We start from the raw sequence: 25051 nt of genomic DNA, 5'->3' as shown, positions 1-25051 counted from the left end.
AGGTGAACTGTGCCGTGTACCATAAATGAGTTTCAGCAGTAAAATCCACATTCACAGTCCCAGGGTTACACAGGGCATGTACACCAGAGGGGAGGGAGGTATGGAGGCATCTTAGATTCTGCCCACCACAGTCTGCCCTTTGGCTCCCAAAGATTCATGTACCTTCCAAATGCAAAATTTATTCGCTACCTCTCCAGAGTCCCCCAATTTACATCAGGTTGCAGTATCAGTTCAAGTCCAAAATCCCATCAGTTTAATAGTCTGAAATCTCATCTAAATCATCTAAGTAAGGTATAGATGAAGCTCCTGGGTAGAGTCTATTGAAATAAGGATAACTCCTGGGACACAATTACTCTTCATATTTGGACCATACAACTAAATAGATAACCTACATTCCTCCAATACTCAGCATGCAATGATGAAACAGGAATAGTTAAAAGGGGGAGAAATAAAAAGTAAATGGTAAAATGAATTCATTGGTCCAAGGCAGTTTTAAAATGCAGCCTGGTCAACTCTAGCTGTTGTCCCTTAATTAGGTATCAAGGCCTGGGGATAATTCTGTGTCTCTCCTCTGCCTTCTGGTTCTCCACCCTTGGGCTCCTGATTTCTGCCATCTGCATCACTCTTCTATTTCCATGACAGTTAGCACATGTTTGCTGCTGAGTGGTTCACTTCGCCTGCTTCTTGCTAGTACTTTCTGTATCCTTCTCAGTCCAAGTTTGTGCTTCTGTTGATATAATATTCTCCAGAACTGTGTGAACCTAGCCTGAATTTCACTGGTTTTCATTCCACTAAGCAAAGTCATGACGACAGCTATTTTAAAGATGATCCCTTCTCTATCTTTGGCTTCTGCTGAGAAGTCTGAGGAGCAAAGCCCTTACGTTTCCTAAGAAGAAGTCATCTAGTTTCTGTCTCCAAATCTGTGAGACACACACCCTTAATCTCTTGAGACAGCAGTATATAGGACTCAGTGGTCTGAACTTCTGATTTTTCTCAAATTTTACCAGAAGGTCATACAGTCATACTCTCAGCTTTTTCTCTATGCCATGCCTTCTGAATTAACCTCATAGTTTCTGTGTCTTCCTTTCTGAATAGGCTGGATTTTCCTACATCATCAAGTCGCCCTATGCAGTTAACTGTGCTGTAATATAATACAACTTGATTATGGGAGTAAAATCCATCATATTCACAAGGATTATGCCAGGCATGTACACCAGGGGGAGATGGAAAATATTGGGGCCTCGTTAGAATGATGCCTACCTAATACAGTGTTAAGAAACACATCCTGTCCTTTCACTTCGGTCCTGCAGTCTCTGTAGCCCCAGAAGGGCCGGAGCAGACCCCGTTCTGCTCAGGTGTAACGGGTGCTGCCGGGCAGTAGATAAACAAACACACTGTGATATACTCATTCCGAAACACTGCTCAGCAATGAAGGCGAATGAAATAAAGTACATCCTAGATCTCACACAAACATATTGTTGAACAAAAATAATGTCAATTCTATTTATATAAATTCAGAAAGAGACAGTGTACGCTTAGATGATAAAATTACAAGTAAAAGCAAGAATTTATTATCATTAATGCCAGGGTAGCAGCTACCTTATGAAGTGGGGAGAGAAGGGTCCCTTATTAGAAGCAGTCAAGAGAGGGATTTGGGATGCTGTAATGTTTGATTGCTTGACCCTAGACAGTAGTTACATAAACATTTGGTTAGCAATAAGTTATTGAGCTGAACACAGAACAAAACCTCTATACTGTTCTGTACATGTATCATAATAAGACAGGTTAAATCATATAATGAATTAAGAAAATACATTGTAAATGACAAATGATTTGGTAATGAATCAACACTGAATTAAAACTCTCATTCTCATAATTAAATTGATTATAGTCAAACAAACCATATGGAAGAAAAAGATAAATCTCCAAAGAGAATAATAAATTATAAATTAAGAGAATGCAAGTTTTAAAGTATTCTGAGAAAATTACATTTGTGTCTTTTAATGATTATTTTTATTATGAAAATTATATCATATGTAATTTCCTTAGTGTTTCTTTAAAGATTTTTCTTTTTAGAAATATAATAGATGATGTGGTTTTAATCATATTTCTTGATACATTTAATCAAAATTTCAATTGTGACGCAGAGAACTGTATTTTTTTCCCTTGAAAAGTCTGTTTTATTGTAAAAAGAAGCATTCCCACTGTTGGGTCTAACTGCATATATGAATTATCTGAGTTAGAGTAACATTTACAAATGAGTCTCTGGGACACTTCATTTGAGTCCTTTTGGGGAGGTATTAATGAAATGAAGTGTCAGTTTAAAATTAAGTTACATAGCACATGGTATAATTGTCCTATAAATGCTAATGAATAAGATCAGAGAGGATTTCAGTGGAAGCTTTTATCTTCTATTACATTGACTGCCTCTTATAATTTAATTTCACTTTATTTCAGTCCCACATAAAATGAAGAATTCTATTGTCTGCTTAGCTGCCATTTCTCTTGATATTTGAAATATATTTAATTATACAAGGTCACATCTGAAGAGATAAAACTCTCTGGAGCGAATGTAAATGAATTTCTCACTATCGGATCACTTATGAATTCTTGATTACCCTGGAATTACATGATATTATCCTAAAGTGACATGAAATGTCTTACTTCTTGTCTTGCCCATCCCTGGAATAAAATTGGAATATTAAAGAAAACTAATGAGTCTGAGAATTGACTGCTCTGGGGGTACAATTTTTTGTTACTCATGCTTTGTAACTGTCAGGGCACAGCAGGAAAAGTAGTGAGAATGTCCTGGTTACATGGGAGACTAGACTTGGGGATTTTCTTTTATGACGGGGTACTAAAGATTATGGCAGATTGTAGCAACTGTGTGCAATGTGTGAGAGACGCCCAAGATCTCTTTATGGAAAAATGTTTCCTACCAACTGTTAATGAGAAGAATTTATTTATCATTCAAGTGCTGGAAGGCTATTTGCAGATGATCTTTGAAGAGTGCAGCAATGCCACACAGAACAAAACTTTGAGCTCTCTCAAAGCTTAGTATTCACATCCTAAACAGTGAATGATTAATAAAATGGGCCATCTATTAGTATTTATGCTCTGTTCTATGCCACGGCTATATTACATTCTTATTCCAGATACTAAAATCGATATTTCTCTATTCTTAGCAAATACGTATCTTGAAAGTATGTGGATTTTGAGAAAAATTACATTCTTGCAAATGAAGGCAACACCTTTTCAGTTTTTTCTCTGAACTCCTACAACTTTTTTTTTTTATACCAGTTTGGGAAAAAAATTAATTTTTAGCTAAAAAGTTCTTGATGGAACTCTTACTCAAAGTGACATTTTGGAAAGTAGCATTTTGCTGCTTTGGTGTGTACATGCTTTTGTTTTTGTAAATATAGGTAAACAGAACATCTATAAAACATTTCTATTCCACAGGAAGTTTGACCATTTCACAATTAAAGAAATAGTAACTGGATCTATGCATGATCAAGTATGAGAATACCTTAGTTGAATTTACAAATTAGAGTACTGAACATTCATCCACCAAAATACTACTCCTTCCTAGGGGAAAAGTTTAATTTCAAAATCAATATGAAACTCAATTATGCATCTACATTTCTCAAAGAGGAAAATAAATGATTCCTCTGGCAACAACCCTTTCCATACATTCAAATATTTTTAATCTACTGTGGTTGAAAAGATTTTGACTCAAAATGTATTGTCAAAAAAGTGAAAAAAAAAGGAAGGAATAAACAAGTGAACAAACCAAAAAACAAGCTGGGCCAATGACTTTAACAGACACGTCACCAAAGAAAATATACAGATGGCAAATAAGCCTATGAAAGATGTTCCACATGAGAGGTCATCAGGGAAATGCAAATTAAGTTACCACCACACACCTATTTGAATGGTCAAAATCTGAAACACTGACAAAAGCAAATGCTGGCGAGGACGTGGAGCAACAGGAACTCTCATCCATGGCTGGTGGGGACGCAAAATGCTGCAGCCACTTTGGAAGACAGTTTGGTGCTTTCTTACAAAACTAAATGTCCTCTTACCATATGATCTAGCGATCATTCTCCTTGATACTTACCCAAATGAGTGGAAGACATATGTTCACGTAAAAACCTGCATGCGGATGTGGAAGACATATGTCCACGTAAAAACCTGCACGCGGATGTTTATAGCAGCTTTATTCATAATTGCCAAAACTCGGAAGCAACCAAGATGTCCTTCAGTAGGTGAATGGATAAATAATCAGTGGTGCATCCAGACAATGGAATATTATTCAGTGCTAAAAAGAAATGAGCTGTCAAATCATGAAAATAGATGGAGGAAACTTAAATGCATGTTATTAAGTGAAAGAAGGTAATCCGAAAGGGTATATACCGTATGATTCCAACTATATGACATTCTGTGAAAGGCAAGTTAGGGAGACAGTGAAAAGATCAGTGGTTGCCAGGGGTTGAGGGGACTTTGGGTGATGATGACATGCCAGTGTAGGTTCACCAACTGTAACCCATGTACCATCTGTTGGGGGATGTTGATAATGGGGGAGGCCGTACCTGTGTGGGGCAGGGGGCACATGGGAAATCTCTGTAACTTTCCCTCAATTTTGCTGTGAACCTACAGTTGTTCTAAGTAAATAGCGTCTTAACAACAACAAAACCCCTGGATTTAGGGTAGGATAATGTTCATAAAATACAATCAATTTATTTTATATTAAATGGATGTAAGTAATAATTAGGTTTATTGGTATTCAGAGTAATTTCCATGAACAATAGCCCAGAGAAGACTGTGTATAGAAAGAAAAAAAAAACAGAATTAAAATGAAAAAAAAATTATTCATTATGATTATTTCGGAAATGCAAGGTACAATGTAACTAAGAATGTAGCATGGCCGTGTGAAGAGCAGAGGACTGAATATTAAGCGATGTGGGTGCAGGTCCTTGCTGTGGCATTGACACGCTGACACTGACTTCTTATAATATTGGGTTCTTCACTACAAGTGAGAATAACGCAGCCTGCCACATTGGGTTGTTGTATAGCTTAAATGAGATGATGTTTTTTATATTGCTTCAGATTTTTTTTTTAATTTAAATTTGATTTATTTATTTATTTATTTTTGGCTGTGTCGGGTCTTCGTTTCTGTGCGAGGGCTTTCTCCAGTTGAGGAAAGCGGGGGCCACTCTTCATCGCGGTGCACGGGCCTCTCACTGTCGTGGCCTCTCTTGTTGCGGAGCACAGGCTCCAGACGCGCAGGCTCAGTAGTTGTGGCTCACGGGCCTAGTTGCTCCGCAGCATGCGGGATCCTCCCAGACCAGGACTCGAACCCGTGTCCCCTGCATTGGCAGGCAGATTCTCAACCACTGCGCCACCAGGGAAGCCCTATTGCTTCAGATTTATAATATTCCATTCATATATAAAACATTATTATTAATACAGAGTTTATTAGTTTTATTGCACCTTGCTTTATTATGCTTTGCAGATAGGCTTTTTTTTTTCCCCAAATTGAAGGTGTGTGGCAGCCCTGCACTGAGCAAGTCTGTAGGTGCCATTTTTCCAGTAGCATTTGCTCACTTTGTGTCTCTGTGTCACATTTTGGTAATTCTTGAAATATTTCAAACCCTCTACCAGCAAGGAGATTATAATTTGCTGAAGACTCAGATAATGGCTAGCATTTTTTAGCAATAAAGTATTTTTTAATTAAGGTGTGTACTTTTTTTTTTTTTAGATATAATGCTATTGCATGCTTTTTTTATATGCACTGGGAAACCAAAAAATATTTGTGACTCACTTTATTGAGATGTTTGCTTTGTTGCAGTGGTCTGGAACTGAACCTGCAGTGTCTTTGAGGTCTGCCAGTAATAGGTCACTTTAAAAATGAAATATTTGGGGCTTCCCTGGTGGCGCAGTGGTTGAGAATCTGCCTGCCAATGCAGGGGACACGGGTTCGAGCCCTGGTCTGGGAGGATCCCACATGCCACGGAGCAACTGGGCCCGTGAGCCACAACTACTGAGCCTGTGCGTCTGGAGCCTGTGCTCCGCAACAAGAGAGGCCGCGACAGTGAGAGGCCCGCGCACCGCGATGAAGAGTGGTCCCCGCTCGCCGCAGCTGGAGAAAGCCCTCGCACAGAAACGAAGACTCAACACAGTCATAAATAAATAAATAAAAGAACGTGAATTTCTTTTAAAAAAGCAAAACTGGTCTATTCATTTCAAAAAAAAAAAAAAAGAAATATTTCTTTAAAGGGTTATAATTTAAGTCTTTATGAGTTCACACTGTAATTATCAGCTAATCTTTTCACTGAAAAGTTTGGTTCAAGGAGAAGTCTTACCCTTGATGGTCTTGTGATAACATCATAATTTAGGAGGACTATTAGAGTGAAGTTACTATTTTCTAGCTGTGACATTTTCTAAAGTTCTTAAATTTATTAGTTTGTTTGACAGGTCATCAAGTACCGAACCATATAAAATTCACTTTACCAGGCATAAAAAAAAACAGAGGCAAAAAGCAGTGGAGAAATTTGAATATCCAAGATTGGCAAGGAACCCAAATCAAGTTAGGTCTGTTTTACCCAGTGCTTCTTTAAAAATTGGTTTAAATATAGCCACACTATTCCAATTAAATGAAACGTAGATCAAGACAGAGACCCAAAATATCTTTATAAATGGAAGAAACAATGCAATTCATAGGTAACTGTGGACTACCAAAAAAAAAAAAAAAAAAAGTCACGGAGAAAGAGGGAGAGTATAAAGAAAACATTCATTATTCATTAAAGACTAATCCATTTACTGGTGAGCTGGCACAAGCACTGTTTAGGAATACATTTTACACATTGACTTTCAAGAAGGTTGGTCCAATTACTAGTTAGGGAAGGTAGTTATGTAGGACTTTATTCTGAGCTCTGTTGCTTTCTTGCTTTTGCTAGAACCTGTATTATTCATGCTTATTTATCACTGCTATAAGGAAAGTGGTCTTTTTCAAAAAAAGTTTTCGGAGGAGCCAGAAAATGTCTGTGTGTGTATGTGTACATGTCCTAAAATACATTATTGAAACACGAAGTTGAAACTGTGAGAGGCCCTGATACTTGCTCATATATTTCACCATAGTCGGCCCTGCGTTTTAGCTGGGATTGTAGGTTCTTCACCACGTACTGTGAATGTTTCTCAACGGCCTTTCCTAATATCATCAGTTTGCAGACAGGAAAATGGTTAGAGAATGGAGACTAAGTGCTTTTGTTTTCTTTTGCTGCACTCAAACTCACTTCTAAGATAATGCAATAATATTTTTGAAATACAATAAGCATAGCAGAATGAATGTACCTTAATTACTTAATCTCCTATTATATTATTCTCTTGGACAGTAATTGCATTTATTTATTTATGGATTTTTAAATCTTTCAAAAGACTTCAGCATGTGTTTAGGTAATTACTTTAAAAGTTTACCTATTAGAAGTTCTAATGAGTTATAAGTTTTAAAATGTATTTCATGGATAAATATCTGACCTGAAAATCTGAGACCAAAGAATCAAAAAGATGTCCCGAGGATGAACTGAATCATTGTAATTAAAAAAGAGGGGGGTGGGGAGGGGGGGGGGAAAGAGAGAGAGAGAGAGAGTGAAAGTGAAAGTGAAAAAGCAAATGCTTTGGACTCTGCAGAAATGGCATATAATCCTATCGTTATTGTCTTCACCCTTCCCCAGATTTTAAGAAAATGAGGAAAAGTTTGCATTTTGTCAGAGTACAGATCTAGTGCAGGTTAGAAAAGAATGAGTCTCTAATACACGATATATGTTGTTTTCCTTAAAACAGGAGATGCTTAAGAATTTATTAAAATCAGGCCCACACACCTCATTTAAGGCCTAATTATTTATTTTCAACTTCTTCACTTTGGCTTGCTAATTTTTAGGTATTTCTGAGATGTTCTGTAAGAATTTAGAAGGAAAATAGATAAAAAAATAAAATGATCAAGTTTTCCTATTTATTATTATTTCCCCCAAGATTTTATGATCCTGTAGGTTAGAAATTATTAACAAATCTCCAGGATCCCTTTGGTGACCCTAATTTTATTATTAAAAAAAAAAAGCAAAATTCATAGTTGTAGAAGATTTTATGAGCATACTGGGGAAGAATATTTGACACTGAAACTATTCTGGAAAATTCAATAACTGGTTGCCTCTAGGAATCACCTATAGGATCTGTGACTATGCATTTTTTTTTTTTGACATCTTTATTGGAGTATAATTGCTTTACAATGGTGTGTTAGTTTCTGCTTTATAACAAAGTGGATCAGCTATACATATACATATATCCCCATATCTCCTCCCTCTTGCGTCTCCCTCCCACCCTCCCTATCGCCACCCCTCTAGGTGGTCACAAAGCACCGAGCTGATCTCCCTGTGCTACGCGGCTGCTTCCCACTAGCTATCTATTTTACATTAGTAGTGTATACATGTCCATGCCACTCTCTCACTTCGCCCCAGTTTACCCTTCCCCCTCCCCGTGTTCTCTATGCATGTTTTTAAAAAAAGGCATATAAACTATCACCTTAAACTTGGCATACTTTTAGGTCAATAGGAAGACTAAAACGGTTGGCAAAAGTAGGTCTTTATATAAGTTGTGGATTTAATTTTCTCATGTTCTCCTTACTCTAGCCTGGAAATTGATTGTATTATTCATAAAAATTGATATTAAAAAACTATTTATTTTTTTTATACAGCAGGTTCTTATTAGTTATCTATTTTATACATATTAGTGTATATATGTCAATCCCAATCTCCCAATTCATCCCACCACCCCCCCAAAAACAACCCTTTGTAATCCATTTGCTCTCAGAAATTTCTTTCTTTCTTTTTTTTTAATCAGTCATCAATTTTATACACATCACTGTATACATGTCAATCCCAATCGCCCAGTTCAGCACACCACCATCCCCACCCCACCGCACTTTTCCCCCCTTGGTGTCCATACGTTTGTTCTCTACATCTGTGTCTCAACTTCTGCCCTGCAACCTGGTTCATTGGTACCATTTTTCTAGGTTCCACGTACATGCGTTAATATACGATATTTGTTTTTCTCTTTCTGACTTACTTCACTCTGTATGACAGTCTCTAGATCCATCCACATCTCAACAAATGACTCAATTTCATTCCTTTTTATGGCTGAGTAATATTCCATTGTATATATATACCACACTTCTTTATCCATTCGTCTGTTGATGGGCATTTAGGTTGCTTCCATGACCCAGCTATTGTAAATAGTGCTGCAGTGAACATTGGGGGTGCATGTGTCTTTTTGAATTACGGTTTTCTCTGGGTATATGCCCAGTAATGGGATTGCTGGGTCACACAGTAATTCTATTTTTAGTTTTTTAAGGACCCTCCATATTGTTCTCCATAGTGGCTGTATCAATTTACATTCCCACCAACAGTGCAAGAGGGTTCCCTTTTCTCCACACCCTCTCCAGCATTTGTTGTTTGTAGATTTTCTGATGATGCCCATTCTAACTGGTGTGAGGTGATACCTCATTGTAGTTTTTTTTTTTTTCTCATTGTAGTTTTGATTTGCATTTCTCTAATAATTAGTGATGTTGAGCAGCTTTTCATGTGCTTCTTGGCCATCTGTATGTCTTCTTTGGAGGAATGTCTATTTAGGTCTTCTGCCCATTTTTGGATTGGGTTGTTTGTTTCTTTAATATTGAGCTGCATGAGCTGTTTATATATTTTAGAGTTTAATCCTTTGCCCGTTGATTTGTTTGCAAATATTTTCTCCCATTCTGAGGGTTGTCTTTTCATCTTGTTTATGGTTTCCTTTGCTGTGCAAAAGCTTTTAAGTTTCATTAGGTCCCATTTGTTTATTTTTGTTTTTATTTCCATTACTCTAGGAGGTGGATCAAAAAAGATCTTGCTGTGATTTATGTCAAAGAGTGTTCTTCCTATGTTTTCCTCTAAGAGTTTTGTAGTGTCCAGTCTTACATTTAGGTCTTGAATCCATTTTGAGTTTATTTTTGTGTATGGTGTTAGGGGAGTGTTCTAATTTCATTCTTTACATGCAGCTGTCCAGTTTTCCCAGCACCACTTATTGAAGAGACTGTCTTTTCTCCATTGTATATGCTTGCCTCCTTTGTCATAGATTAGTTGACCATAGGTGTGTGGGTTTATCTCTGGGCTTTCTATCTTGTTCCATTGATCTGTTTCTGTTTTTGTGCCAGTACCATATTGCCTTGATTACCGTAGCTTTGTAGGATAGTCTGAAGTCAGGGAGTCTGATTCCTCCAGCTCCGTTTTTTTCCCTCAAGACTGCTTTGGCTATTCGGGGTCTTTTGTGTCTCCATAAAAATTTTAAGATTTTTTGTTCTAGTTCTGTAAAAAATGCCATTGGTAATTTGATAGGGATTGCATTGAATCTGTAGATTGCTTTGGGTAGTATAGTCATTTTCACAATGTTGATTCTTCCAATCCAAGAACCAGGTATATCTCTCCATCTGTTAGTATCATCTTTAATTTCTTTCATCAGTGTCTTATAGTTTTCTGCATACAGGTCTTTTGTCTCCTTAGGTAGGTTTATTCCTAGGTATTTTATTCTTTTTATTGAAGTGGTGAAGGGGATTGTTTCCTTAATTTCTCTTTCAGATATTTCATCATTAGTGTATAGGAATGCAAGAGATTTCTGTGCATTAATTTTGTATCCTGCAACTTTACCAAATTCATTGATTAGTTCTAGGAGTTTTCTGGTGGCATCTTTAGGATTCTCTGTGTATAGTATCATATCATCTGCAAACAGTGGCAGTTTTTCTTCTCCTTTTCCAAATTGTATTCCTTCTATTTCTTTTTCTTCTCTGACTGCCGTGTCTAGGACTTCTAAACTATGTTGAATAATAGTGACAAGAGTGGACAGCCTTGTCTTGATCTTAGAGGAAATGCTTTCAGTTTTTCACCATTGAGAATGATGTTTGCTGTGGGTTTGTCATATATGGCCTCTATTATGTTGAGGTAGGTTCCCTCTCTGCCCACTTTCTGGAGAGTTTTTATCATAAATGGGTGTTGAATTTTGTTAAAAGCTTTCTCTGCATCTATTGAGATGATCATATTGTTTTTATTCTTCAGTTTGTTAATATGGTGTATCACATTGATTGGTTTGCGTATATTGAAGAATCCCTGCATCCCTGGGATAAATCCCACTTGGTCATGGTGTATGATCCTTTTAATGTGTTGTTGGATTCTGTTTGCTAGTATTTTGTTGAGGATTTTTGCATGTATATTCATCAGTGATATTGGTCTGTAATTGTCTTTTTTTGTAGTATCTTTGTCTGGTTTTGGTATCAGGGTGATGGTGGCCTCATAGAATGAGTTTGGGAGTGTTCCTTCCTCTGCAATTTTTTGGAAGAGTTTGAGAAGGATGGGTGTTAGCTCTTCTCTAAATGTTTGATAGAATTCACCTGTGAAGCCATCTGGTCCTGGACTTTTGTTTTTTGGAAGATTTTAAATCGCAGTTTCACTTTCATTACTTGTGATTGGTCTGTTCATATTTTCTGTTTCTTCCTGGTTCAGTCTTGGAAGGTTATCCCTTTCTAAGAGTTTGTCCATTTCTTCCAGGTTGTCCATTTTATTGGCATAGAGTTCCTTGTAGTAGTCTCTTAGGATGCTTCGTATTTCTGTGGTGTCTGTTGTAACTTCTTTTTCATTTCTCATTTTATTGATTTGAGTCCTCTCCCTTTTTATCTTGATGAGTCTGGCTAATGGTGTACCAGTTTTGTTTATCTTCTCAAAGAACCATTTTAGTTTTATTGATCATTGCTATTGTTTTCTTTGCTTCTATTTCATTTATTTCTGCTCTGATCTTTATGATCTGTTTCCTTTGGCTAACTTTGGGGCGTTTTTTTGTTCTTCTTTCTCTAATTGCTTTAGGTGTAAGGTTAGGTTGTTTATTTGAGATTTTTCTGGTTTCTTGAGGTAGGATTGTATAGCTATAAACTTCCCTCTTAGAACTGCTTTTGCTGCATCCCATAGGTTTTGGATCGTCATGTTTTCATTGTCATTTGTCTCTAGGTATTTTTTGATTTCCTCTTTGATTTCTTCAGTGATCTCTTGGTTATTTAGTAACGTATTGTTTAGCCTCCATGTGTTTGTCTTTTTTACGTTTTTTTCCCTGTTATTCATTTCTAATCTCATAGCGTTGTGGTCAGAAAAGATGCTTGATATGATTTCAATTTTCTTAAATTTACTGAGGCTTGATTTGTGACCCAAGATGTGATCTATCCTGGAGAATGTTCCGTGTGCACTTGAGAAGAACGTGTAATCTGCTGTTTTGGTATGGAATGTCCTATAAATATCAATTAAATCTATCTGGTCTATTGTGTCATTTAAAGCTTCTGTTTCCTTATTTATTTGCATTTTGGATGATCTGTCCATTGGTGTAAGTGAGGTGTTAAAGTCCCCCACTATTATTGTGGTACTGTCAATTTCCTCTTTTAGAGCTGTTAGTCGTTGCCTTATGTATTGAGGTGCTTTAATTTAATCCGCTTGACTGCTGATGGGTGGGGCTGGGTTCCCTCCCTCTTGGTTGTTTGGCCTGAGGCGACACAACACTGGAGCCTATCCGGGCTCTTTGGTGGGGCTAATGGCAGACTCTGGGAGGGCTCACGCCAAGGAGTACTTCCCAGAACTTCTGCTGCCAGTGTCCTTGTCCCCAGGGTGAGCCACAGCCACCCCCTGCCTCTGCAGGAGACCCTCCAACACTAGCAGGTAAGTCTGGCTCAGTCTCCCCTGGGGTCACTGCTCCTTCCCCTGGGTCCCAATGCGCACACTACTTTGTGTGTGCCCTCCAAGAGTGGAGTCTCTGTTTCCCCCAGTCCTGTTGAAGTCCTGCAAACAAATCCCACTAGTCTTCAAAGTCTGATTCTCTAGGAATTCCTCCTCCCATTGCCAGACCCCCAGGTTGCGAAGCCTGATGTGGGACTCAGAACCTTCACTCCAGTGGGTGGACTTCTGTGGTATAAGTGTTCTCCAGTCTGTGAGTCACCCACCCAGCAGTTATGGGATTTGATTTTACTGTGATTGTGCCCCTCCTACCATCTCATTGTGGCTTCTCCTTTGTCTTTGGATGTGGGGTATCTATTTTTTGGTGAGTTCCAGTGTCTTCCTGTCAATGATTGTCCAGCAGCTAGTTGTGATTCTGGTGTTCTCACAAGAGGGCGTGAGAGCATGTCCTTCTACTCTGCAATCTTGGTTCCTCCTCCATCCAGGAGAAGTTTAAATGTGGATGGCATTGGCTAAAACAACCCCACTCTAGGCAGGGGTGGCATTTTGATGGAATCATAGTAATTCCAAGGGGCATGTCTCCTAAGGCAAAGAAGTGAATCTTTGCAAGTGTTTTCTTGAAGTAATGGCACCTGGATGGCCACGCTATCTGGGTATTGAAAGTCCTAATAATTACCTGTACATTATTGTGAATTCACAACCGAAAGCATTGCAGTAGCCATTTAGGAATTGTCTGTTCTAACCAGCTTCATATTAATAGAATTATTTTGCAAATTACTCATACATTTGAGAGATGGGAAATAAGTTATTGAATCAACCTGAAATGCATAGTTTGAAAATGACATTATAATCATTTCAAAAAAAATTTCATCATTCTTATCTTTCCCAGAACCCTCATTCCCAGCATAGTCCTTAGAAGAAAATTTATGCCAGTTCTCATTTAGCAAGGTCAGTTAAAAAAAAAAAAAAAGAAAGAAAGAAAATGAAAGTAGAGGCATAAATTCAATCATTAAACTTACATGGGTATTCCTGTCATGTCTAAAATCTGTAATCTCTGTGGAAATTTATGCATTGACAAGGCACATAAAAGGGGATAAAATCTTACTTTAGTAGGTGTAATTTGAATTGTGTGTGTGAAGCTCTGTGTTGGAGGTTGTAAAGGCAAATACACATGAAAAATAAGAGGGTCATTTTCTCTGTTGAAAATAAGGGAGGAGACTTCCCTCTACTTCCTTTTCTTAGAGCATTTATTTTAGAAAAATTGTAAATCCTTTCTCTGCCGATTTGAAATGTATGCAAATTTTTAAAAAACTAAAGTAGCCTCTTGTCAGCTTTACGACCCAGTGGTCTTTCTCAAGGAAGACTGGAAAACCATCCCTGAAATGTACTCATCAAGGAAGACAGTGCCCCATCTCCCAGGTCTGTGGGATGATAAGAGCTTATCTTTGCTGGCGCTTTCCTCCAAAACTCCCTCCTATAAACTATACTCTGGAGGCTGACCATTTTGCAGGCAGGAAGTATTGCTGCTCTTCCAAGGGAATGTGCTGTTAAGATTAAACTGTGTAGACTCTGGAGTAGTTGAACAACCAATTGGTGAACTGGATATGTCAGAACAAGACAAACTGACCTGTTTGAAAATTAACGTCCATATGACTTATCTCCCAGAGTAGGATCAGTACTAGCAAGTTAATAAGCAAGTTTTATAATTGCAATACTTTTGCTTTCCTTACTTCACCTTAATTATAATGTTGTATGTTTCTTTTATTTAATATAACCTTGATCATGCTCCTTTACTTTTCCTTTTGAACTCTGCGCCATGTAAGTTTAAGACCTCAGTTTGGTAGCATTACATACTGCAAGCAGAATACAACAGATGAGATTTCGAAAGATGTGTATCTGTGCTTGGACTCGATTGCCCTTAAACCAGTTTCCCCTTTAACAACAGAGTTTCCCTTGGGCATTACCTGCTCATTCTGGTGCAGTCTTTCTTGCTTCAAGCACTTAATTAAAGCTGCCTCTTCAAGCTGGTGTTTTTCTGTTCAGAACACCGTTTTATTGTTGTTATTGTTAAAGATATGCATAAAGCGTGCCTGGGTACAGAGTGCTGAATTCACGTCTGAGACATTTTGAGACTTCTGAGAATTCCATAATAGTGCATAATGTCCTCAAGTATCTGTGTTAATTCCACACATTAAAAATTATATGGTGTGCCAGCCAGAAGCACAGATTTCTCACACAAAACTAATGTATATAGTTAGAGCATATGCATAGAGTAGTTTGTAATCCTGGGCTTACAGAAGCCTAATGAGAAATCTGGGCTCATTCTGAAAAAGACTTGATGGTTTATTTATCTGTTAATAATGCCAAACAATGATATTCCATGGTCTTCTATAAGCATGCTATATTCTCTAGGTATATCTTTTGTTCTTTATGGAACATTTCATTTCTTATGAAATTCTAAGTTATTTATGTAAACTACAAATTAAAAAAAATCACCCCCACCATCCCTGCCACCATTTTTTCCACTAGTTATTTGACTCAAATACAGTGGGATTTGTTGCAGGGGCATGGCTATCTATGTTCTTTTAATTACTTACTGCCATGTTTTATAGCATACTAGGATTTTATCAGTTCTTAAGAACTCACGGTCCTGTATTGTTAATATTATTGGAAAATTATTTAAGAAGAAACATTTTATGGTAAATCAGTTGCTTGAGAAAAATGTAAAAAGGAACCAAAGTCAGGATGAGTGAATTCAGGTAAATAGCTTCAAGTGTTATGATGAGCTAAGTGGATTGGCTTGCTATAATTAGATTATTTAAATTAAGCAATATGTGGGCTATGTCCCTGTTAAATATTTAATGGGATATTTTACTTCCATAGATTTAAAAGGCTAATGGCCTTTTCTTGTGGTTAATCTAGGAAGTAAGTAAGAACTTTAACAAATAGCCATTCTTGGGACAGTTTTATCAACTTCTGATTACCTCTTCCCACACAAGTTAAAGTAATACCACATCATGACAGCGTGATTCAGGAGGAGCCTTTTTGCTCCTTCAGTTTTTAATTTCACAGTCTCCCATCCTTGGGTTCCAGGCAGCCTTCTTTTGGGTCTTGATTCTATTTGTGTAGGTAGAGACTTTGAGCATTTAAAGGTTATCTAGAATTTCTGTAATATTTAGTTTGCTACTACTTCATAAATATTTACGAGCTTTCTCCATGAAATCCGCTCCTCTAAGAAGATTAATCTTGGGTGGGCACTGAAAGAGCAGAGAGACCATGTGGCCCTGACCCCCTGAGGACTCCTGTTGTGATCTGGGGCAAGTGGGTTAACCTCTGCCAGAGTTTCAGTTTGTAACATACGAGGCCAACACTTAATCAACGTGGAGTTCGTGCGGAATACAGTGTAAGTGCTCAAGACTTGTTTATGTCTTCACAAAAGGTACTTTTTCCTCACTAAACTAACTCGATTTCTGGAAAGTCACCCTGTTTAAAAGCTCAGCATTTCCCATTCTTCAGTGCACACAGCTTAGCCCACAGTAATGGTGCTTTGGGGTAGAGAGTTTGTCTTGCCCCAAAACTCTGCTTCTTAAAGGCATGCTTCTGACCTTTTCATCGTCCCTTGAATGAAGAGTGAACCAGATGAGCTGAAGTGGCCTCATCCATGATTTTAAAGTTGTGATTTGAGAAATGACTGTTTACTCAAGGTCCATTTTAATTAGCATCTGATGTCAGAGTAATCCAAACCAAACTTTAATTCAATCAGTAAAGAGATGGCTCTTGAAACCTGCCAGAGCACTGGAATAAACTACCTGCTTGTTTTACATCCCGGTAGCTGCTGAATCTAGAAGGCAACCATAAAATCATACTGAGCTTTATAAAGGCACATCCGAGTGAAATAGGTTTAGTAACAGGCAAGTTGGAGTTGTGAGAATTTTGGGATTATGTGAGTTTAACACAGCAGCCCACATTACATGAGATTGATATAAAGCTATAATTTATGATACAAATGTTTTACCAAGTCAAGAGTGTAAATAATTGGAATGTGTTTGTGGTCTGTTTACAAGGTATTCATTACATTGTATTGTGCAGCTGACTTACATCCTTAACATACCTTTTTATTCATTATTCCCCTAAAATATGTTTTAACTAGTAAAATTCTTTTAGTAAGAAGTGGATGGCTTGTTAGTCATTTGAAAATTAGGAATTTTTATATTATTTACTGTTTTTAAAAATAAATTTATTTATTTTATTTTATTTTTGGCTGCGTTGGGTCTTCGTTGCTGTGCGCAGGCTTTCTCTAGTTGTGGCGAGCGAGGGCTACTCTTCTTTGCAGTGTGTGGGCTTCTCATTGTGGCGGCTTCTCTTCTTGCAGAGCACGGGCTCTAGGCACGTCGACTTCAGTAGTTGTGGCACGTGGGCTCAGTAGTTGTGGCATGCGGGCTCTAGAGCGCAGGCTCAGTAGCTGTGGCATGCGGGCTCTAGAGCGCAGGCTCAGTAGTTGTGGCTCACGGGCTTAGCTGCTCGCGGCATGTGGGATCTTCCCAGACCAGGGCTCGAACCCGTGTCCCCTGCATTGGCAGGCGGATTCTTAACCACTGCACCACCAGGGAAGCCCTATTTACTGTTTTTAAGATGCTAATTCTCTGATGACTGGTGTTTCTTTTAACACTGCAATTGTATCTGTGTCTACATGTGCCATTATATTAAGATAATGTGGAAAGAGAGCCCTGCCAAGTATAGTTAATTATAGGAGTCTTATATATGTTTCGGGATAATAGTTAACTTAGAAATTAAGGCAAATTAAAATTTTATTAGCCACATCTGGATCATATTTATTTAAGTAGCTTATGGCTACAAGGTCTGTATGCTGAGACCAAGTGCCAATACATTGTGCCTTCAGCTTTGCTCGTCTTGTTCAAGATTTCTTTGGCTATTCAGTGTCTTTTGTGGCTGGCTACATATAAATTTTAGATTTTTTTTCTATTTCTGTGAGAAATGGCATTGGAATTTTGATAGGGACTGCATTGACTCTGTAGATGGCTTTGGGGAGTATAGACATTTTAACAATATTAATTCTTCCAACCCAAGAACAAGATATATCTCTCCATTTATTTGTGTCTTCTTCAATTTCTTTCACCAGTATCTTATAGTTTTCAGTGTACAGAATTTTTACCTGCTTGGTTAAATGTATTTCTAAGGATCTTATTGTCATTGACGCTGTTATAAATGGGATTGATCACTAGATACAGCATTTTCAATTGACAGTTATTTTCTCTAAGTACTTTAAAAATGTGCTACTTCTTTCTGCCCTCCAGGTTTCTGTGTCCGCTGTAAGGAATGTGTCCCCTGTAAGGAATGTGTCTTTCTCACTTGCTGCTTTCAGGACTTTTCCTTGTCTTTAGTTTTCAGAAGTTTAAAAATGATGTGTCTTGGCACAGGTTTATTTGGATTTATCCTATTTGGGGGGATTTGTTCAGCTTTTTAAATGTACAGGTTTATGTCTTTTGACAAATTGGGGAATTTCTGAGCCGTTATTTTTTCTAATAATTTTTTAGTTCTACCCTCTCTTTCCTCTACTTCTGGGACTCTGATGATATGAACTGTAGCTCTTTTGACATTCTTCCATAGTTCCTTGAGTCTCTATTTTTTTTTTTTTGGAAGTGTATTTTTTCTCTGTTAAGATTGAGAGATCTGTTTTCAAGTTAACTAATTCTGTTCACTGTCATCTCTGCCCTACAATGAGGCTGTTCTGTGAGTTTTGATATTTGATTGTGGTTGTTTTTTGTTGTTGTTGTTGTATAATTTCTATTTTTTTAAACTTCTATTTCTTTGCTGAGGTTTTCTATTTTTTGTTTGTTTCATGAAAATTCTTTATTACTAGTGGAAGCATTGTTATGATGGCTGCTTTAAAATCATTGTCAGGCAATTTCAACTTGTGATTCATCTTGATGTTAGTTAGCATCTGTTGTTACCCTTTTCTCACTTAAGCTGTTACTTTCTGCTTCTTGGTATACAATGAGTGATTTTTGATTGTATCCTAGACATTTTGGATATTATATTTTGAGACTCGATTCTGTTTAGTCCTTTTTTTCCCTTTTTAACAACAATCTCCCTGTAGAGATACAGTAGAGGGACCAAGGGCGGGGGATTGTGGGTGTTCAGCTCCCTCATAGGTCCTGCTAATGGGAATGAGGCAGGAGGAAGTGAGTACCAACTAGCTCCACCTTCATTGCCTCAACCAGTTTCATTTATGCCAGAATAAAGTCTTCACATTTTGATATTAAGCCTTGCAAAGACCTAAGGCATCATATTTTAAATATTTTAGTGTCATTTTAGAAGCCAAGCATAAATAATAAAAAGTTTTCAGGAAAATAGGCATCGCAGCTTTTAGCACAATGACTTACTTATAAATGGATTTTTTTTTCTCACAAAATACTGCCTATTTGTTCTGAAAATTTTGTGGCACCTAGCCTTGAAAACCTATTCATCATGGGCTGATTATGAAACTGAGCTCCAAAAATGTGAATCTGTATGTTTCCATGAAGCTACAATACTTTATGTAATTATGTAATTCATATCTTCTATTATTTGCTAGCTTTTCACTTCATACATATTGATAAGTAGTTTATTGGGAGAGCTAAAACTAAGATTTACCCTGAGACTCGAAATAAATACTGGACACATCATCCAATATATTCATCTACAAATGCATGTATTTCTCTTTGTAGCCCACAAAATTAATAAAGTATCTATGAAAATTAGAAATTATGAAAAAGAAATAAGGCAGGTTTCCATAATATTATAGAATATAAATTTCATAAGTGCTTTAAATAATCACCTTTGTAAACATGCGTAAGTCAGTACAACTGCAAGACAAGCAGTTTACTTGAACTAGTATAGATGTTGTTTACTAAACCCAGAATGAAACATGGTTCATTCTCTAAAGTCTGTAACTCCTGATGGAAGCCTATATAGCCATATATATATGTGTATATATTCTATATATATAGTCTATACAGAAATATACACATGCTATATTTTTCAGCTTTTGGATTTTTCATAAATTCTGCTAGCATTTTCCGACTAAAATTAACACTAGAGCCTATGTCTTCCTACACTAAGACTCTGTCTTCATAAATCTCTTTACTGGTGAAAGGATCAGCAGCTTCAATAAAGTGCTCGGAAGTCATCAGATACAGTTAACCTGCTGGAGAGAGCTTGGGAAGACTGATGGAAAGCTGCTTTATTTTCTAGGTTAGATATTATCTTTTAAGAGGTCATTGTGATTTTACATTATACTTTCAAACTGTAGTTTCAAATTTAAAGCAAATTGGACATGCTTTGAGAATTCTTTTTGATATTTAAATAATCACAGAATTATAATACTTGAAAGAATCATGTAATCCAAAACTGTGGTTTTACACATGAGAGAACTGAAGCTCAGATAGGATCTTTCCTCAAGGTCTTATAACTAGCAGTGACAGATGGAACTCAGACCCAACTCTCTTTCCTACAAGTTGAGCAGTATTGCTACTACCCTGTTACCATTTTTCATTAGATATAGTATTTAAAATATTTTCTGTATCATCAAGGACGAGAAGAATTTAATAATAAAATTCAGAAAGAAAATAGAACTGGCAACCAGAAATCCAAAAGATAGAAATTTATTCTTTAGTCAATGTCTCGGAAATTTATTTTGTAAAATATATTATTCATGTAGTGAATGCTATGGACTTTACATAAATATTTCTAGGCTAAATGCTTCAAAGGCCATGCTGGAAGTGGGTAGAATAATAATTGTTTAAGAGGGAATTGGGAATAGAGAATATTTGGATTTCAAACTTTGGCTTTCTACATTTCCACCTAAATTTTCCTATCAGATATACAATCATACTTTTTTTTTTGCTAAAACTTTTATTCTCACTTATTTTTTTAATTTAATTTTTATTTTATATTGGGTATATTTGATTTACAATGTTGTGTAAGTTTCTCCTGTACAGCAAAGTGGTTAGGTTAAACATATACATATATCCATTCTTTTTTAGATTCTTTTCCCATATAGGTTATTACAGAATATTGAATAGAGTTCGCTGTGCTATACAGTAGGTTCTTATCAGTTATCTATATCTATATAAATTTTCTTTCTTTCATCAGTATCTTATCATTTTCTGAGTACAGGTCTTTTGCCTCCTTAGGTGGATTTATTCCTAGGTATTTTATTCTTTTTGATGTGATGGTAAATGGGATTGTTTCTTGAATTTCTCTTTCTGATCTTTCGTTGTTAGTGTATAAGAATGCAAGAGGTTTCTGTGTGTTAATTTTGTATCCTGCAACTTTACCAAATTCATTGATGAGCTCTAGTAGTTTTCTGGTAGCATCTTTAGGATTTTTTATGTATAGTATCATGTTATCTGCAAACAGTGACAGTTTTGTTTCTCCTTTTCCAATTTAGATTCCTTTTATTTCTTTTTCTTCTCTGATTGCCATGGCTAGGACTTCCAAAACTATGTTGAATAAAAGTGGCGAGAGTGGACATCCTTGTCTTGTTCCTGATCTTAGAGGAAATGCTTTCAGTTTTTCACCATTGAGAATGATGTTTGCTGTGGGTTTGTCATATATGGCCTTTATTATGTTGAGGTGTGTTCCCTCCATGCCTACTTTCTGGAGAGCTTTTATCATAAATGGATGTTGAATTTTATCTAAAGCTTTTCCTGCATCTATTGAGATGAACATATGGTTTTTATTCTTTAATTTGTTGATGTGGTGTAGCACGCTGATTGATTTGCGAATGTTGAAGAATCCTTGCATCCCTGGGATAAATCTCACTGGATCATGATGTATGATCCTTTTAATGTATTGTTGGATTCGGTTTGCTAGTATTTTGCTGAGGATTTTTGCCTCTATGTTCATAAGTGATACTGGCCTGTAATTTTCTTTTTTTTGTGGTATCTTTTTCTGGCTTTGGTATCAGGGCGATGGTGGCCTCATAGAATGAATTTGGGAGTGTTCCTTCCTCTGCAATTTTTGGGAATAGTTTCAGAAGGATAGGTGTTGACTCTTCTCTAAATGTTTGATAAGAGTACAGGTATGATGGGAGCGATCAAGGTCCACAGAAATTATATTCTGATTCAAATGTCTCTTAGTTGTTATAGCCACAAGGATAAACACAGACTATAGTCCAGTTATGTTTCATGCAATTCTTAGAAATCTTCTAGGTGTCCAGAGTGTTCAAACGAGAGGCGTAGCCACCTTTGCAAGGCCAACTTAGAAAGTGAATATCACACAACATTTTGAATTACAAGTAGAACCTTCTTGCTGCTCAAAATGTGGTTTGTAGACTTGCATGGCTGAACCACACTGACTCCATTTTATCAGCTCCATCTCAGGCCCCCAGTCCTACCCTCTCCCCTTTCTGCGTGACTGAGCTTTAGCCTAACTTGCAAGGAATGTGCCCAAACCAGCAACCTTTACCCTTGCTTTCATCAGATATGAAACCTGGAAGAATACTTTTTGCTGACACAGATGGTTAATGGTCATAAGACCCCGGGTTGGGTGGGGGGATCTCTCGTTCCCATCCCTGTGAACGTGCTTCTACCTTGTGGTCAGATTCTATTGTTAGATTTTGCCCCTTTAAATCCCCCTGTTCCCCTCTCAGAGGCACAGCTGTGAATACCTCTGGGTCACTGTTTGCCCGATCCTGCCCATTTGGAAGTTACCCACAACAAACTTCATAATTGCACTTTATGAAGCTGCCTGCTTCATTTTTCAGTCTTAAAGTTCCTTCTCGGTTCAGAGCATATTATTCAATATCTCCGCTTCCCAACAAGATCAGTAACCGTGGCATCACCTGAAAGCCTCTTAGACGGTCAGACTCACAGGTCCCAGTCCAGATCCACTGCATCAGAATCTGCATCTTAATAAGATTCCCCGGGTGAGTGGTCTGCACATTAATATTTGAAAAACAGTATTCAAGGCGTTTTCCCACCATCCGTACTCCACCTTCAGGATGTGTAGCTCCATTTATCTGTCCAGCAGTAGAAATAACATAGAGCTGGATGAACCACACAGGAGACCGTGTCCACTGGAGGACATGGGGGTTGAGGGGTCTGAGGTTACAAGGACCAAAAAATGGGGTGGAGGAGAGAGAGAGCCTGAGAGAGGGCTTGGTGACCTCACATAAGTGGACAATTCTATTTATTTAACTGGACAGTCTGTTGTTAACCAGCTGACAGTAACTGTTTCTGATGCTGATTTTTTCCCCCCTTGCTTCAACCATAATGAGTGCAGAGCTGGATTAACAATACTTTCCCATCTGTACAAGTCCCCCTCCAAGCAACCATCCTGCCTCTTGACCAATGACCTTGTAACTATTCTTTGAGTCTCTTTTCTTCTTCTTATATTTTGCCTTATTGTTACCTCACCTCTGCCTATGTTTTAATATATGTATTACTGAAGTATAGTTGATTTACAATGTTGTGTTAATTTCTTCTGTACAGCGAAGTGATTGTTACACCTATATACCCTTTTTGATATTCTTTTCCATTGTGGTTTATCCCAGGATATTGAGTATAGTTCCCTGTGCTCTACAGTAGGACTTTGTTGTTTATCCATCCTATCATAGCCTTTTCTTGATCTCTGGCTCTTATTCTTGGGCATGTAAGCATGTTTAACCTGTTATGTTGTAAAACACTGTCAGGCCTCAACTTTGATGCCTCTCCTTCCTGTTAGCTGGGTTCCCTGAGAGTCCTCTGAAGCTCGTGGCTTCATTTCGTATTCACTCCACAGCTGCCTAGCTCCGGGCCCCCCCCACGAGAGGTGATGGGTGAGGGTGTAAGGAGAGAGTTCTGAGAAAAGACTTGGTTAATTATCTCAATATCATGTGGTCACAAGAAAATGTTGTTTAGAGTATGGAAAACAAACTTGGGTTTGTATCCTGACCCTGTGTATCATAATCTTGGGTATTCGGTTTGATTTATTTAAATCTCAGTTTTTACTCTTATATAATGAGGCTGTAAAGACCTTCATGAAGGAATATTACAGAACTTAAAAAGGTAATATATTTCAGAGCTTTGAGTGGTGCTGGAAAAAAGAGAAGATGGTCAACAATTTTTATTTTCACTCCCCAGTTTTTATACAAATATCAATAGCATTGTGTTGCTCTATACAGAATATAGTGCTTGGTTCTGTGGGGTAAAAGATAATTCAAATATTTTCCCTGTGAAAAAGCTGTGCTAGGAATACATAACCTACAGAATATATAGGTTAAACATACAGAGAAAACTAGATTCTAACGGGGAAGAATTTCAGAGGAAGGGAGAAATTTGAGGTGATCCAAACAGTAAACTGAATCTTTAAAAGGTGAGTATTTGCCAGGAGGATTGAGGTTAAATCAGGAGGATGAGAAACTGCATTTTAATTGAGAACTCATTGACCAAAAAGCTATTAAGAGCCTTAGCACAGAGTCTAAGATTAATCCAATAATTGTATTTCTGGCAACACTTTCATGAAGTGTTCTAAACAGAGGGTATGACTTATCAAAATGCACCACAGAACCCACTGTGTATCGAGCTAAACTTGCTGATAAGCTTCCTCTGAGAAGGAGTCCTGGAGCTATTTCAGAAAGTTTTCTCTAAGGTCAGTTAAGGTTGTAAAGAATCTCTAGCCATATATCACATTTTTCTCACTTAAGGTTGGTATCACCTAAGTGCTAGGAATACTGGTCATCCAGATTATCAGTCCAGGAACAGAATTTATAACCTCTGCAAAGGAAAACTCAGTTGAACAATGTAACTGTCCTTTCAAATAAGGGTAGTTTTTCTCTTTGTAGACACAATCTTTCTCTGACACAAAAACTAATATCTTTTAGTGAGTTTCCTTAGCTAGCCAAGCTTCCAAGGTAGTACCTTTTTAGAGTTTTTGAGATACTTTCCATTAATGACAGTAACCCATTGTATCTTTCAAATTGTCCTTTACATTTGAGTTTGTAGGAAACAATATTTCTTGCTAATATATCCAAGTTTTAATAATTTAAGACCTTACTGAGAAATATTGATCTATGGGAATGTATCAGACTCTAAGCCAAAGAAACAAAATCATATAATCATTAGCTCTGAGTATATTTGACATTGTCTAAATAATATATTTGACAGTCTTTTAAATATAACATATAAAATGTTCTGATGTTTATAACCTCTTACTAGTAAACCTGAAATTAAAATCAAATACAAGGTTAGATAAACGCCTACAAGTTGAACATAGTTCTTAAA

At 37.2% G+C, this 25051-nt stretch overlaps 1 protein-coding gene across 1 annotated transcript in view; it reads right to left on the bottom strand.

Annotated features, from left to right (window-relative positions):
* GALNTL6 (polypeptide N-acetylgalactosaminyltransferase like 6) overlaps positions 1-25051 on the bottom strand; it is a 1175458-nt gene that overhangs the window by 482748 nt on the left and 667659 nt on the right. The window lies entirely within an intron of this gene.

This window comes from Balaenoptera acutorostrata, chromosome 6 (assembly GCF_949987535.1).
Source record: "Balaenoptera acutorostrata chromosome 6, mBalAcu1.1, whole genome shotgun sequence".
In the NCBI taxonomy this organism is placed as follows: domain Eukaryota; kingdom Metazoa; phylum Chordata; class Mammalia; order Artiodactyla; family Balaenopteridae; genus Balaenoptera; species Balaenoptera acutorostrata.
Note: the sequence above shows the minus strand (reverse complement) of the source record. Positions and strands in the feature narration are given on the sequence as shown.